At 42.6% G+C, this 13,675-nt stretch overlaps 1 non-coding gene across 1 annotated transcript; it reads right to left on the bottom strand.

Annotated features, from left to right (window-relative positions):
- Positions 1 to 13,365: 13,365 nt before the first annotated feature.
- Positions 13,366 to 13,472, bottom strand: LOC141602743 (small nucleolar RNA R71). The gene has a single exon (XR_012524655.1). It is a non-coding gene; the product is annotated as a small nucleolar RNA R71 (small nucleolar RNA).
- Positions 13,473 to 13,675: the final 203 nt, after the last annotated feature.

Here is a 13,675-nt window from a genome sequence, read left to right as displayed (position 1 = left end):
TAAAAATAAATAGGCTAGGATTCTAAAAACCCCACCTCCTTATTACCATAATAATAATAATAATAAATAATAATAAAGACTTAGGCTACTCTTCCATTTTCCCTTTGCCTTTGTCAGTTTTATCATACTTCTTGTCACGACCCCGAGCCGGACGCTCTTGCGCCACTTCCGACCTAATCACCAATAGTCTCTCTTGTGGTCTTGCTTTGCCATTATTGTCAACCACCATCTCGACGGCAGGAGAAGTCTTCGGTTTTTTCGAAGGATGAACAACTCGAAATCCGGCTTCTTCCTCTCCCTCAGTCAGATGCTTCTCCTTCTCGTTTTCCACCTCGCGAACCTTGTAGTCAACAGGTTCACGCTTCCTCAGTCTCTCGCGCTCCTCCGGAGTGGTAGGTTTCCTCCACCGCAGATAGGAATCTGACACCCATAGAGCACTGACAGCAGAATTCAAGAACCAAATGTTCCTCTGAGCCCATTTGATGGCCCATTATCTTCGACTCTCAGTAGTAAGCGCCACGGCAGTCTGCGGAACAGTGTCGAGCTTCGGGATCCTCTTCTTCAATCCAACCTGCCTCATCAATCTCTCCGGAAAAATGCATATCATAAACTCCAAGCCGGGAATGCGAACAGATCGGGTAGGATCCAGGGAAGATACTCCAGTGACAGATTTGAGGTGCCACCATGGTACGATCCACCTAATTAAGGGGCCATCTTCACTTTTCAATTTGTTTTCCCAGTAATTGCACACTTGAGTGAAGTCCACCATGTAAAGCCTGGTTCTCATTGCAATTGAGCGAGCATGATAAGAAGGAACATTAACTGGGGGCTCGATCAATCGAAGACGCTCCATAAGCCAGACCTACCAAAAGCGGGTATTAGAAACGAAAAAAAAACGAAAAAAAAAAAACGAAAAAAAAGAGAAAAAAAGAAAAGAACGAAAAAAAGAAGAAGAAAGAAAAAGTGTTCTTTTACCTGCAAAATAATGGGACTTCCTAGATAAGGTAGGTCCCGATTAGTTTTCCTGTTATCCAAGCCCAATAGGATCTCTCCTAAACACAGACAAGCTGGGCTCCTGCGCAGCTCCATTTGCTCAACCAAGCTCAAGAGACGAGGGTCGCCTCTCATATCCTCATCAACATGCCCTTGAAGGACATATACAAGTAATAGGCAAAATCCGAATGCCCTTCGCCTTGCAACATAAGAGACAGTAGGATCAGCCCTATTGATAAAGCGATCGATGAAATCCAACATTCGCACTCCTTTAGAAGTCACAAGACGGTCAACATCAACTCTGGCCAATCCAAGCAAGTCTCTAAACTTATTCTTATACCCTTGAGAAGTGGAGGGAATAGCAGGCAAATGTACCGGATCCCAACCACCAATCGCAGCAATCTCCTCGGGAAATGGGCAAATGTCGCCTCCAGGAAATGCAAATACGTGATAATTAGGATCCCAATAGTCAAGACAAGCATCTAGGAACGGCTTGACTACCTTGATCAATTTCAAGCACAAAAGCGATCCAAAATTATAAGTGCCCATGTCATGGTTCTCCACATTAGAGAACTCATTTGTCCATTCTCTTAGACGAATTTCAAGGGTATTCATGATGTTGGCTTATTTTGGGATTTTTGTGTAATAAGACGAAGAAAGACGGAAGATTTGTGTGAATAAAACCTCCATCGACGTCTCTATTTATACTAAAAGCTGTTTCCTAAAATCCGTGAGAACAGACGCACTGGGGAACATGCGCAGCTCTTGCTGCGCCTCTTCCTCATCACTTTTCATGTGATTTTCCGCGTTGGATCTTTCCTAAATTCCTCAACGAATAATTTCCTATTCATACGGGTTATTATTTTGGTAAATGCGTCAGGTTACCATATTTCGTGTTTCCTAATTTCGCGGGCACGCATCTCGAGACGATATCGACATTTTCGTCATTTTAGCACACTTGTACATTTCTTTTTAATTTTCTTTTTTGGGGAATCATTTCACCAATTTAATTTAATTTATTCATTTTTTTTTACTTTTTTGTATTTAATTTAATTATATCATTTTTTTGAACTTTACATTTCTCTTTTACTTTTTTCCTTTTGGGGAATCATTTCACTCTCCATTTCAAACTTATATGTTTTTCTTTTCTCTTTTTTTTTTAGGGGGTAACCTTCCCTATTGTCCGGTCATTTCCGACCAAATTTTTGCCATTTCCGACCAATTTTTTGCATTTTCATTTCTGGTCATTTTGTGCATTTTCGGGTCATTGTTTTGCGCTGATTTAGGCCATGTGTACAAATATATGTTCTATGAGATTTCTGTGTAAATTTCGGCAGCATGACGGCGTAAACCGTCATCTACCAAACCTGTTTAAAGCTAACCTGCAGGTACAAACAAAGCAACTCAACAACAAAGGCACTCAGGCCATCATATATATGATCAAAAAGGGATATGTACACCAAACTGGGGGCCCGAGCCCCAAAACAAAATACAAATGTCCAAAAACGTATAAATGTACAGAAATACAACCCCAAAAAAAAAACAAGAAGCAACACGGAAGCTACTGCTGGTCGCCGTCTAGCTCAGCAACTCTCGCCTCGAGAGCAGCAACCTCGGCGTCGCGAACCTCGAGCTCCCTCAAGAGGCGAGCCGTCTCTTCTCGGGACTGGGCAAGCTCTCGCTCCAGCTCGCGCTCCCTCTGCAAACGACAAAGACTGGCTCATGTCAATCTCTCCAAACATAAAAGAAGATTAGAAAACTAAAAAATGAAGTAAACGGAAGGTTCATACCTGACGTCCTCGGCCACCAGCAAGTGCCTCGACGGCAGTAGCCCGTAGCCGGTTGGCTACTCTCCACAAAGCCACGAACCGGGATGGCGCGACCTGCATTTCAAAAAAAAAATGTTTAGCAATCGAGCAAACTCGAGCAAATGTGTTCTTACACGAAAACTATACAAGCTAGAAGGCTCACCCTCCGAATCAGATGCTGCCAATCGTCCAAGCCAGCATATCTCACCGCCACGTCAAAGTCACGTAGCTTGGAGATCGTCGTCATCCCCATCGTGTCGGTGTACTCAAGGGTCTCAGGGTACTCTGGGGGCTCGATGCCCGCCGCCTCGACCTCCTGCAAGATCAAATGACTTCCGATAACCGATGATCTTTCATCACATGCTCAAACAATAAAAAATAAAAGAGGAAAAAGCACTCACCACAACCGGCCAGTATGCCAACCTCCCGTAGAGAAACGCCGAGTAGTCCTCACCAGGAAGGAGGGCGTCACCGCCGACGCCAGCCAAATCAGCGTCCCTCTCAGCCTCAGAAGGCTCCCTAAACATCGTCCGAGGAGGATCGATGGGAAACGTCAAGACGTCCCGAGAGCAATGTCGAGTCAGGCGCTCGCCCAGGTACCACACAGGACCCATCGACGTCCTCAACAGCAGCCGACTCGAGCTCCTAGGTCGAAGGACCTCAGCCATGAAAGGAGGAGCGCCAGCGTACTCCTCCCAAGGCCTAGGAACCCACTAGAAAGGCAAACGAAGGGTCATTGTTATGATCAGTTCTAAAAGAAAGAGAAATAAACACAGACAAATGTAAGGTGAAATACTCACGCCGTCCAGCTGAAGAGCGTTCACCTCCCGCTAACAGACATCGTGGAAGGAACGCCGACTCCTGGTGCGGAACATCACCCAATCCCTCACAACGGGATATGCCTTCTCCAGCAGCTCCATCCTCTTGGGCGCGAGGCCCGGAAAGTAGGCGTACACCCACGCCTGTAAATCAAGATAATCAACAACGATCTTTCGTGATTTGGTAAGATAAGGAAATGATCTTTCATGAAATGAAGCGAAGGTTCATACCTCCAACAGCAGTCCAGGGCCGACAACAGCAGGAGAAGTCCCCTTCTCCATCAACTCCAGACGAACCATGGCCCTCATGAAGCGGATAAGGACCGCAAAACCAGCAATGACCCAGTCCCAATGGCCTAGGGAGCTCAGGTCAGAAAGAAAGGGAAGAAGCTTCGTCGAAAGCCTATCTCCCTTGTCTCCGAGGTAAATCGAAGACAAGAACCACCAGAGCCACAAGCGGACTCTCTGCTCTACAGTGCAGGGAGGAGGAGCCGTCTCCCTCTCCTCGATCACCACCAACGCCGGGGTCTTCCCCGCGAAGTAGTCCCGCACGTAAGAACTAGGCACCAAGCCAGGTACCGCAGCCGCCTTCGGCGCCAAGTTCCAGCCGATCAACCTCCTAGCCTCCACCGAGTCAACCCTCATGGCCGTCTCCGGCCACTCCACCACCTCAGTCCCCACACCGGACACTGAAATCATGCCGTAGTCCTCCAACGTGACCCCCACCTCACCAAAAGGCATGTGAAACGTGGAGGTCGTGTCCCAAAACCGATCCAAGAAAGCTCGGACGAGACTGAGGTTAGCCCGAAGCTTCCTCCTCGAGATATACCTCCAAGCCTGCACCAAGGTGCCGAATGCTCCCCGCTCGATAATGGCTCGTTCCTCAGCCGACAGCCTCTTGTAGCACCTCATCGCCGTCGTGTAGCCCGAGAACGACCTGATGTTCCCGGCCTCCTATGTTGATTTGTTGCAAAAGCTATCTTTAGCTCAAATGAAGAAGAAAAGGAGTGACAAACAGAAATGAAAGAAGATGAATGAAGTGTGATGAATTCGATTTACCAAGCTCTTCACTGTCCTGTAGGACATGTGACCCTCCGCAGCCCAAAGCAGGTGTCTACTATCCCAAGTCTCAGCCCACGCAGGTGCTCCCCTCATCTGGCGACCACCTCGTCCAACGTTGGCCCGTCTCGGGGACTCCTCCTCCTCAGTAGCCCCTCCTACCGGACCTCGTCCTCAGCAGCCATCACTGCAGCAGTGAAAGCCTCCTCTAACGCCTCCTCAAGCGCCTGAGAAGGGTCAACAACAGTCTCCACGTCCATGGGATCCCTCTCGGACGTAGAAGCCTCGTCACCTGCAGAATTAAGGTAAATTTAGGCCGCATCAAGTGACGACAAGCCTTGATTAGGGGATTTTCGAGTTTTCGGAGCTCCGAAATCGATCTTTTCTCGCCATCTTTGGCAATTTTCCCACAAACCCGTCCACTCATGTGGTAATTTGGGTCAAGTCAAGCCTAAGTTGAAGCCTAGTCATGGGTTCGAGTCGGAATTTCGGCAGCATTTCGTTATAACGGCGATTATGCCCTAGAAAAGTGTCCTGAAAAAGCCGCCACAAACCAAAATTTCGAGATGGTAGGAAGTTTACCCATCATACAAGGGTTCCAAATATTGAGTTTCGTCGTAAATGGGCAATCCTAAGGCTATTTTCGAAGCGATTTACGATTTAGCTGTGAAACCGTCTCAATTTCACTCAAATGTACAAAACTCAACGAAAATTCGAAACAAATACATGGTTATGATCCTTATATTACCAATTAGCCATTTACAAAGTCAATTTTGCAAGGCAAAATCATTTGGGGAAAAAGCCCCAAATTTTCGACTAATTAGGGTCGAAAACCCTAATTTTGTCGGTCCCATTTGATCAAATACGCAAGATAAATGCAACATTGATACACATACCTCGATTAGTCATGGCAAATGCAAACTTTTGGATCAAATTTTGACGGAAATGGTTAGAATTTGAGAGAGTAATTGAGATTTTATGTTTCGAAACAAATGAAATGAACCCTCTGTTTCATCGGGTTTTTACGCAGAAAAGACACACCCAGGAATAGACGCAGCAGGTGTTGCACCTCTTCCAAGGGATGCAGCTCTTGCTGCGCCTCTTCCTCAGCTTCCCTTCATACGAATTTCAAAAATTCGTTATGAGTTCGTTATTTTGTGGGCCCATCTTTGGTGCGCCTCTTCCTTGATGCTATATCACATATTTGGTCTGTTTGACGTATATTCTTCGCCCGGATTCACGTCTTCCAAGCCAACAACAAATTATCGCCTAATTTTTATCCAAGACCTAGCTTGTCACAATGAGCGTTCCTTCTTTGACAGGTGTTTCGACACACCTTTATCCTGTTCCCCCAGCGAGAGTACACGGATAGACTTTCCCTCTCGAGACATGGAGATCAGTTCCCGATTATGTTCCCCTAGTGAGAGTACACGGATAGACATTCCCTCTCGAGACATGGAGATCAGTTCCCGATTATGTTCCCCCAACGAGAGTTCAAGACCGATAGTCACTCCCTCTCGAGACATGGAGATCAACATCGACCCCAAGTCCTTCTGAAGTTTGTTTGAAGCCGAATACAAGCAGATTTCTCCCAGCAGTTCTAGACTGTGTCCTGCTGTCTTCTCCCAATATCGCGTTTTGTTTCCCCTGGAGTTTCAAAGAATTTCAGGTATGATCTCTTCTTATGGCTGGCAAGCCTCCTTACGTAGTCTAATGGACTTTAAACGACCCTCCCCGATAGTCGACAGGCTCTAAAATGTTCCCGACGACAGGTCCTTGGCTCAGACCCCTTGAGCCGCCTCGCGTCGCTATAGTCGTCAGGTTGTAATCTTCGATTGACCTGATGGCTATACTTTGACTTTCGCCTTGTCCAAGCCTCAGTCAAAGTGGGGGCTCTGTAGATACCTCATTTCTGCACCTCCCGCAAACCACCCAGTGATGATTGGGCCGCATGTTTGGTACGCGGAACGATTTGTGACAGTTCGTAAGTTTATCATCAAGTGATCTCTCAACATTTATGTTTACCTCTTAATTGTCATCTATGTGCCGATACGGTCGTTTTGGCAGTAATTTGAGTACATTTGGAGTCCGGGTCATAAAACCGTCTTCATTTTCTGAAACCGAGTCGGAATGTTCTGGAATGTTCCGGATATTTCTATTCCATATTTTATAAATCTTTTAATCTTTGGCAAACAATTTCCCGTAATATTCACACAAAATATTAAGGAAAACAAAATTATTCCGTTATTCCATAAACTAAACACAGAAATCTTTCTTCCGCAGGAGGAAACCACTTGGAAAAGGACGCAGCAAGTGCTGCGCCTCCAAGAGACGCAGTGCCTCCTGCGCCTCTTCCCAAGTCCTTTTCTGCGTATTTTTTCGTATCTTTTCATATCTTTCCGAGATTCACTTCCAAAGTTTCTCCGAAAACCCTACTTCCTCTATGTGATTAGTATAAATAGAGACCTTCGGTCTCACATATTTCTCATGCGAGTGTCCGCCCTTCTCTTCTCCCTTTGCATTCTAGACCACGTTCTTACTTTTTGGCGTCTACGTGCTTGAACTTTCGACCACGTAAGCTCGGATCCTTCTGAGTACCAGCCTCGTTTTGCATGACCGACCAATTTGACCAACTCCACAATCAATCAACTTAATCAATCGGTTTAATTCCTCTGACGAGGGCACTTTCGTCTACATTCGAGTCGAGCATCACTAAACGTTAACTTAGTTCATCTCGTTTAGTCAAACATGTAAGTCTGAGGGTGTAAATCTCTCTTTTATTTATTTTTCTTTATTGTTGCAATCATATTGTAAGATTTATGTCGAAAATACAATTAAAACCGATTTCTAAAACCCTTTGTTCAAACTCTTTTTACGGATTAACAGGAGACAGACGTCAAGAAGGGACGCAGCAACTGCTGTGCCTCTTGGAAAGGACGCAGCACTTGCTGCGCCTCTTCCTGAGGTTGCCGCCGTTCCTGCTACTCTTCTTCTTCTTCTTCCTTCGTCTTCTGTTGGTTTCGTCCTTTTGTTTTCTTTCGTCTTTATTTGTTCTTATTTCATTCACATGATAATTTAACATGTTGTTCATCATCATTAGCATATAATTTATCATTAAATCCCGACTCAAATCCCAAATAACCAATATTTGCGGGTTTTCGTCATTAAAGTCAAACCGGGTTGTAGAAATTCGATTCATTCATATTGGGTTTCTGGAACTCGACCTTTGATATATTCTTACCTATTCATATTCATCATTAGTCCATCATTAATTCGTCATATTTAACCTAATTAGTTTGTTCAATTCACTAATTAACCCTTTTAATCTTGTAAATAATTCGTTCTAATTAGTTTTCATCCATGTTTATTGCTTCATGACCGTCAATCATATGTAAATAATCTATTAATCACTTCCATCCGAGTAAATAATATTAATCAATCATTAAATTAACCAACGAACGTTAGCGACTTGCAATTCCGGCTTCACGGCCAGAACTGAGCCAAGGAACAGACGCAGCAACTGCTGCGCCTCTTCCAAGGGACGCAGCTCTGCTGCGCCTGTTCCTGGTTGATTTCTGTCTCTGAATTCCTGTTTCTGCTTTGACCTAGTTTATTAATTACGTATTTAATTAACTATTAATTGTATTATCACCCTTAATCTGTTTGTTTATTTATTTATTCTTTTTTTTTTCTAAAAACCACCCGTTTTAAAGGTATTTTCGACATACATCATCTAATCCGATGTAATTATTGTAATTTTCCTTTATTGTATTCATTATTGTATTTTATAGTTCTTGTATCACTTGTATGTCTTCACATGTAATTGCACTTAAATCCCTACTTTGACATCAATTGTATGATTAAATTAATTGTTTACCGACTTAGTCTAATTCTTCACATGCTAGGATTAAAACGTTGGATGTTGCATTGCATGCATATAATCGACAATATATCGAGTATAAACGATTTTCCCTAATAATTAGTAGAGGCCGCTATCGAGGCGGGCGGGATTAGGTGTTCGATCAAAAGAGCTTCCTAATACGTACCCTCACCCCTTACTCCAGATCTCTGTGAACATCCGTGTTCATTGGCATCCACGAGATCATTCTAGACATAGAATGCTAAGAGTAACGAGTTCTTGGTGTCTATGTCACTACTTTGTGTCTTGAAATGACACGAGGTATTCAAACGGTTTCCAATTTTCCACAATAAATTGGTGGCGACTCCACAAATGCAAAAGCTTGTTCTCCCCCCAAGCGCTCCCGTGGGCCAGTGTCCACACCGCCATCAATCAGCAGCCCAGAAATTAGCCACCATGGCTTCGTGCAGATCCGAAGCAACAACTCCGTCTCATCTTGCCTCCTCTGCTCCCTCGCCGCCATCACCAATTCAGTTTAGCCATAGAACCAACAATTAGCACATTTGCAGCAATCGGGTGAATCGTACTGCCGAGAGACGAAATGATGACCGGTCGGGTGAAGTTATACCCGGGCGGGTGTATTGTTACCCTGTCGGGTACAATCTCGGAGGAAGGTGTTTTGGCTTTTGGCAGAAGAAGACAAATGAACTTTGGAAGTGTGTGTCGTGTGTGACATTTGGGGGAGGGATGAGATTATTGAGAGAGAGAGAGGGGGGTATAAAAAAGACATTATAGAGACGCATCGTTGGAGAGATTAGATGGGTAGAATAAAATAGAAAAATTCTCAATTTATTCGTATTATTTTTCTATCTATTAATTAGTTTAATTAATCCTTAAAGTACTACAAGTTTCCATCTTTTGTAATCCGTCTTTTGGGATCTAAGCAATTCTAATCGTTTCCCTTCCTATGGTGTAATTCTCTGTTCTCTTTGTTTCTTTTGTACATTTGTTTACATGTGTTTCCTTCCTTAGTTTAGAAATTGGTAGTTTGTGTTTGAATTCCTTTCATTTGTTGTTAGGATAGAATTCTCTCTCTCTCTCTCTCTCTCTCTCTCTCTCTCTCTCTCTCTCTCTCTCTCTCTCTCTCTCTCTCTCTCTCTCTCTCTCTCTCTCTCTTGTTCATCTTTTTCATGTTGTTTGGTGGTGTTGCTATAGTAAAGTTAGAACCTTTGATTAGTAGTGACAAAATTTGTTCCTTTCTACATTCTCCTACCCAAATCTTAGTTTAATTAGTTGATAATCCCCTTTTACACAATTAATTGCATGTTTAGTAGTAGAAATCAATTTTACATCATGTCCATGGTTAAAGTATCCGTCTTTATCATTTGTTTTGCCTTAATAACTATGATTAGTGAGTAGTCCTTTAACTAGGACTCGATTTAACCCTAACATGAGTGGTTTATTTAATTGATTCCCATAAAATAGTTGTTAGGGAGGATTAGTAAAGGTAGGCTAGAGGATTGTTTTTATGATTGAGTCAATTGTGGGTAATGTTGGTTTGTGACCCTTGTCCACCAACGAGGGTTGGTTAGGTCGGGAACCGGGTCCCCAAGAATTGGACCTATTGATAACCTAGGTTGAGACCGAAAGGGAAAACCAAGGGAGGGCACCTCTAGACTAGTGTTTCAATTTGACCTTCGAGAGAAGGAGTTGGATGACCTGGAAAATGATGAGAGCTTAATGCACTTAGGAGATGCTAGGATACCTTAGAGAAGTGCACGTTTCTAGGGTAGTCGGGCCTCTACCTTAGGATTCCGACCTTCGAGACCGAAAGGGAGGGGGGTTGGGAGAACAAGTGTCCTAATGCGAACCCGAGAGGGGGGTATTAGGCGAATTAGAGCCATCTCCTCCTTATGTATCACCCCAATAGCTAGTAAAAAGGGAATCATAATAGTAAACTCAAATTGTTGCTCGGGAAATCGAGCTAGGCCTTTTCTAACATCGAATCACAACTTTTAATTTCACTTGCTTTTTTTTTCCTTTATTAGTTAAATTGCATTTTATCTTAGTTAGTTTAGTTGACTAGTTTAAAATTATAACTCAATTTTCACCGACTTAGCTAAACCAAAGACTTAAAACAATTAGTACTCTCCTATGCTCCTTGCGGATTAGACCCTTAAATAGTGCAACGAACTCGTTCACTTGCGAGGTAAGACTTTGAATCATTAGTAAGGCATCTTGGTGTATGGGGGTGTTACAAAGTGGTATCATAGCGACGATTTTGGAACCTGTAACTAATAAACCTAATGAACCTAGGGAGTCAAATTAAAATGAACACGGGTAGGATTTGTTAGGAGCTAATGCAAATGATGCGACCATAATTGGCGCATATTTAGCCCCCGAATTACCATTGTTTCCATGCTTTTTAGTGCCTATTTGGGTCATTTCTTATCTTTAGTTCTTTGTTTTGCATATTCTTTGAGATTTTGATCCCTTGGTAGGAAAGGAGTAAGAATCTTGCATTTTCATGGCAAAACGAGGCTAAATTGATTGTATTCAATGACCAAGCATCAAGGAGAGACAAGACTAGAAGGCCTTTGTACATATCATAGTAGAAGAGCAATGTTGAGAAAAGATCCTTGCGTCCCCGAGGAAATCCCCAAGGAATTTATGAAGAAAAGGGAAGAAAAAGAAGAAGAATTGAAGCTGACAAACGATCCGAACGGATTGCGAACAATCCGTCCGTCCTCAACAATCCGAGCGTCCCTCCTTGGAATCCGCTCGGATTCCCCAAAGACAATCCGAGCGTCCCTCTCTTGAATCCGCTCGGATTCCTCACCAGATCCGGCCGTCCCGACTCCAATCCGCACGGATTTCAAGATGCAAAGACGTTTTTCATTCTTCAAGCTACGAAAAGAGAAGCCCTTCTCTAAGAAAATACCGGATTCTCCTTGCTCAACTTAAAAAGTGTAATTACTAGTTTAGCCCTTAGTTAACCCTAATGCATCCTCCCTAATTTTCACTATAAATACCCCATTAGTCTAATTAGAGGAGCATGTTCTTCTTATCAATATTTAGAGTAGTTAATATCAATCAAATCTCTCTTTAATATTGTAATCAAGTATTAATCAAGTATTAATCAAGTTTTAGTTCTTTAATCTCTCTCTTGTTCTTCCTTTATTTTGGGTAATTAGAAGATTATTGGGTTTATTGGGAGATTGACAACCTTCCATCAATCATCAAGTTCTTCTATTATTCTTTGCATTATTATTTTGGAATCATTAGTAGGTATAATCTCTTAATCCCTTTTTAATTATTGTTAATTACTTTCATTTATTCATCATGTTTCATATTGTTAGTATGATTGACAACCTTGCTAGCATGATCAATATGATAATGAGTGAGTAGTCTCTTAGCTAGGGTTTAATGGGTGATTAGGGGAAACCAACATGGGGAATGATTCATGCTTAAATCAATATGCTTTCATATCTTATTTGCTTGCTTGTTTTGATCTTAATACATGCACATGTTATATTTGATGAAATGCTAAGCCTATGAATCCTTGCATTTACTATCATCTCCTATCTTTTCAATGAGACTTGTAAGACATAACCCAACTCGAGTCTTGTTAGACCATGCATGTGTTGAGTAGGAAAGATTAAGTCGACTTGTAGGTGTTGTACAATCTAATCGATTCGGCTCCGGACCCAAACTTTCCTAGGATTGTAAGATATAACCCAACTCAATCCATCACAACAATAATTGCTTGCTTATAATTTGAGAACATGTTTGTATGATCATATCCCATAATTCCCCTATGAACCCATGACACCCTAGTGCCTTTAATCAATTGTTTACACCCCTTATTTTATTCATCTTGCTAGTTTATTTTCATTGTTATTTTAGTTTAGTAACCTTCTACATCAACCCAATTTGTGACACCCCTAGACACTACTAGTTACAATAGAATTCTCATTTCAATACCCGTCCCTTGGGATCCGACCTTTACTTGCCTCTTTACTAATTGTAGAGTTGTTTGTGAAGTATAAATTGTGTTTTGTATCGACCATTGACCAACGACCACATATGCTTAATTGTGAACACCAAATGGCTCCGATCAAAAATGGCGCCGTTGCCGGGGACGGTGTTTAATTGATTTTAGATTTCTTTTATTGTTTTTAGTTGTGTCTTTTTCACCTTGGGGAAGTAAAACTCCTCAAGGTTTGTTCTAATTGTTTTCTAGTTGTTTGATATTTTGCATGTCTAGAAGGTTACAAAGTGATTTGTTACCTTTTGACCGTGAAATCGAAAGAACCTTGACGAATAATAGGAGACTTGTTAGGAGGAATTTGAGAGGTGTTGGTGAAGTTGTTCAACCCACTAGTGAGTTTGTCAATCCTTTCGCAATAGAAGGAGAAGAGAACCCATTACACAATATCCCACAAAATCCACCTACAATGCCTAAATTCTCGTCACACTCTATACCCACCGAGGAGGATCTACCAAATGGTACTCCTACACCGCAACATCTCACCGGTAATTTTATTGCCAAGTCCGCCTTCATCCAACTAGTTGAGAGGAGCCAATTCGGGGGAATGCCTAGTGAGGACCCTCATTCTCATATGGAAACCTTTTGCGATTATTGTGAAGCTATCTCTCAAACGGGCGTGACTCAAGACCAAATAAGATGGGTCTTATTTCCTTTTTCGTTAATCGGCACCGCAAAGCAATGGTTGAAGGGCCTTGATAAGGCCACCCTTGGAATAGATTCTTGGAAGAAGTTGGCTCTAGCTTTCTACAAAAATTCTACCCACCGGAAAAGACTAACATGCTAAGAGCTCAAATTACGGGTTTTAAGCAAAGGGATGAAGAATCTTTGTATGAAGCTTGGGAGCGGTTCAAAGGTATTTGTTGCTCATGTCCTCACCATGGACTTAGCGAATGGTTTTTAGTGCAACAATTTTGGAATGGTTTATATGAAGATTCAAGGAACATTCTCAATATGGGATCAAATGGAATGTTCACCGAAATTGATGACAATCAAACATGGAACAAGATTGAGGAAATGGCGGTCCATAATTCACAATATAGTAGACCTCGCAAGGCTACTAGAGGAGGAAAGTATGAAGTGGACTCCG

Source organism: Silene latifolia, chromosome 9 (assembly GCF_048544455.1).
Source record: "Silene latifolia isolate original U9 population chromosome 9, ASM4854445v1, whole genome shotgun sequence".
In the NCBI taxonomy this organism is placed as follows: Eukaryota; Viridiplantae; Streptophyta; class Magnoliopsida; order Caryophyllales; family Caryophyllaceae; genus Silene; species Silene latifolia.
This window is presented reverse-complemented; position numbering and strand designations above follow the sequence as displayed.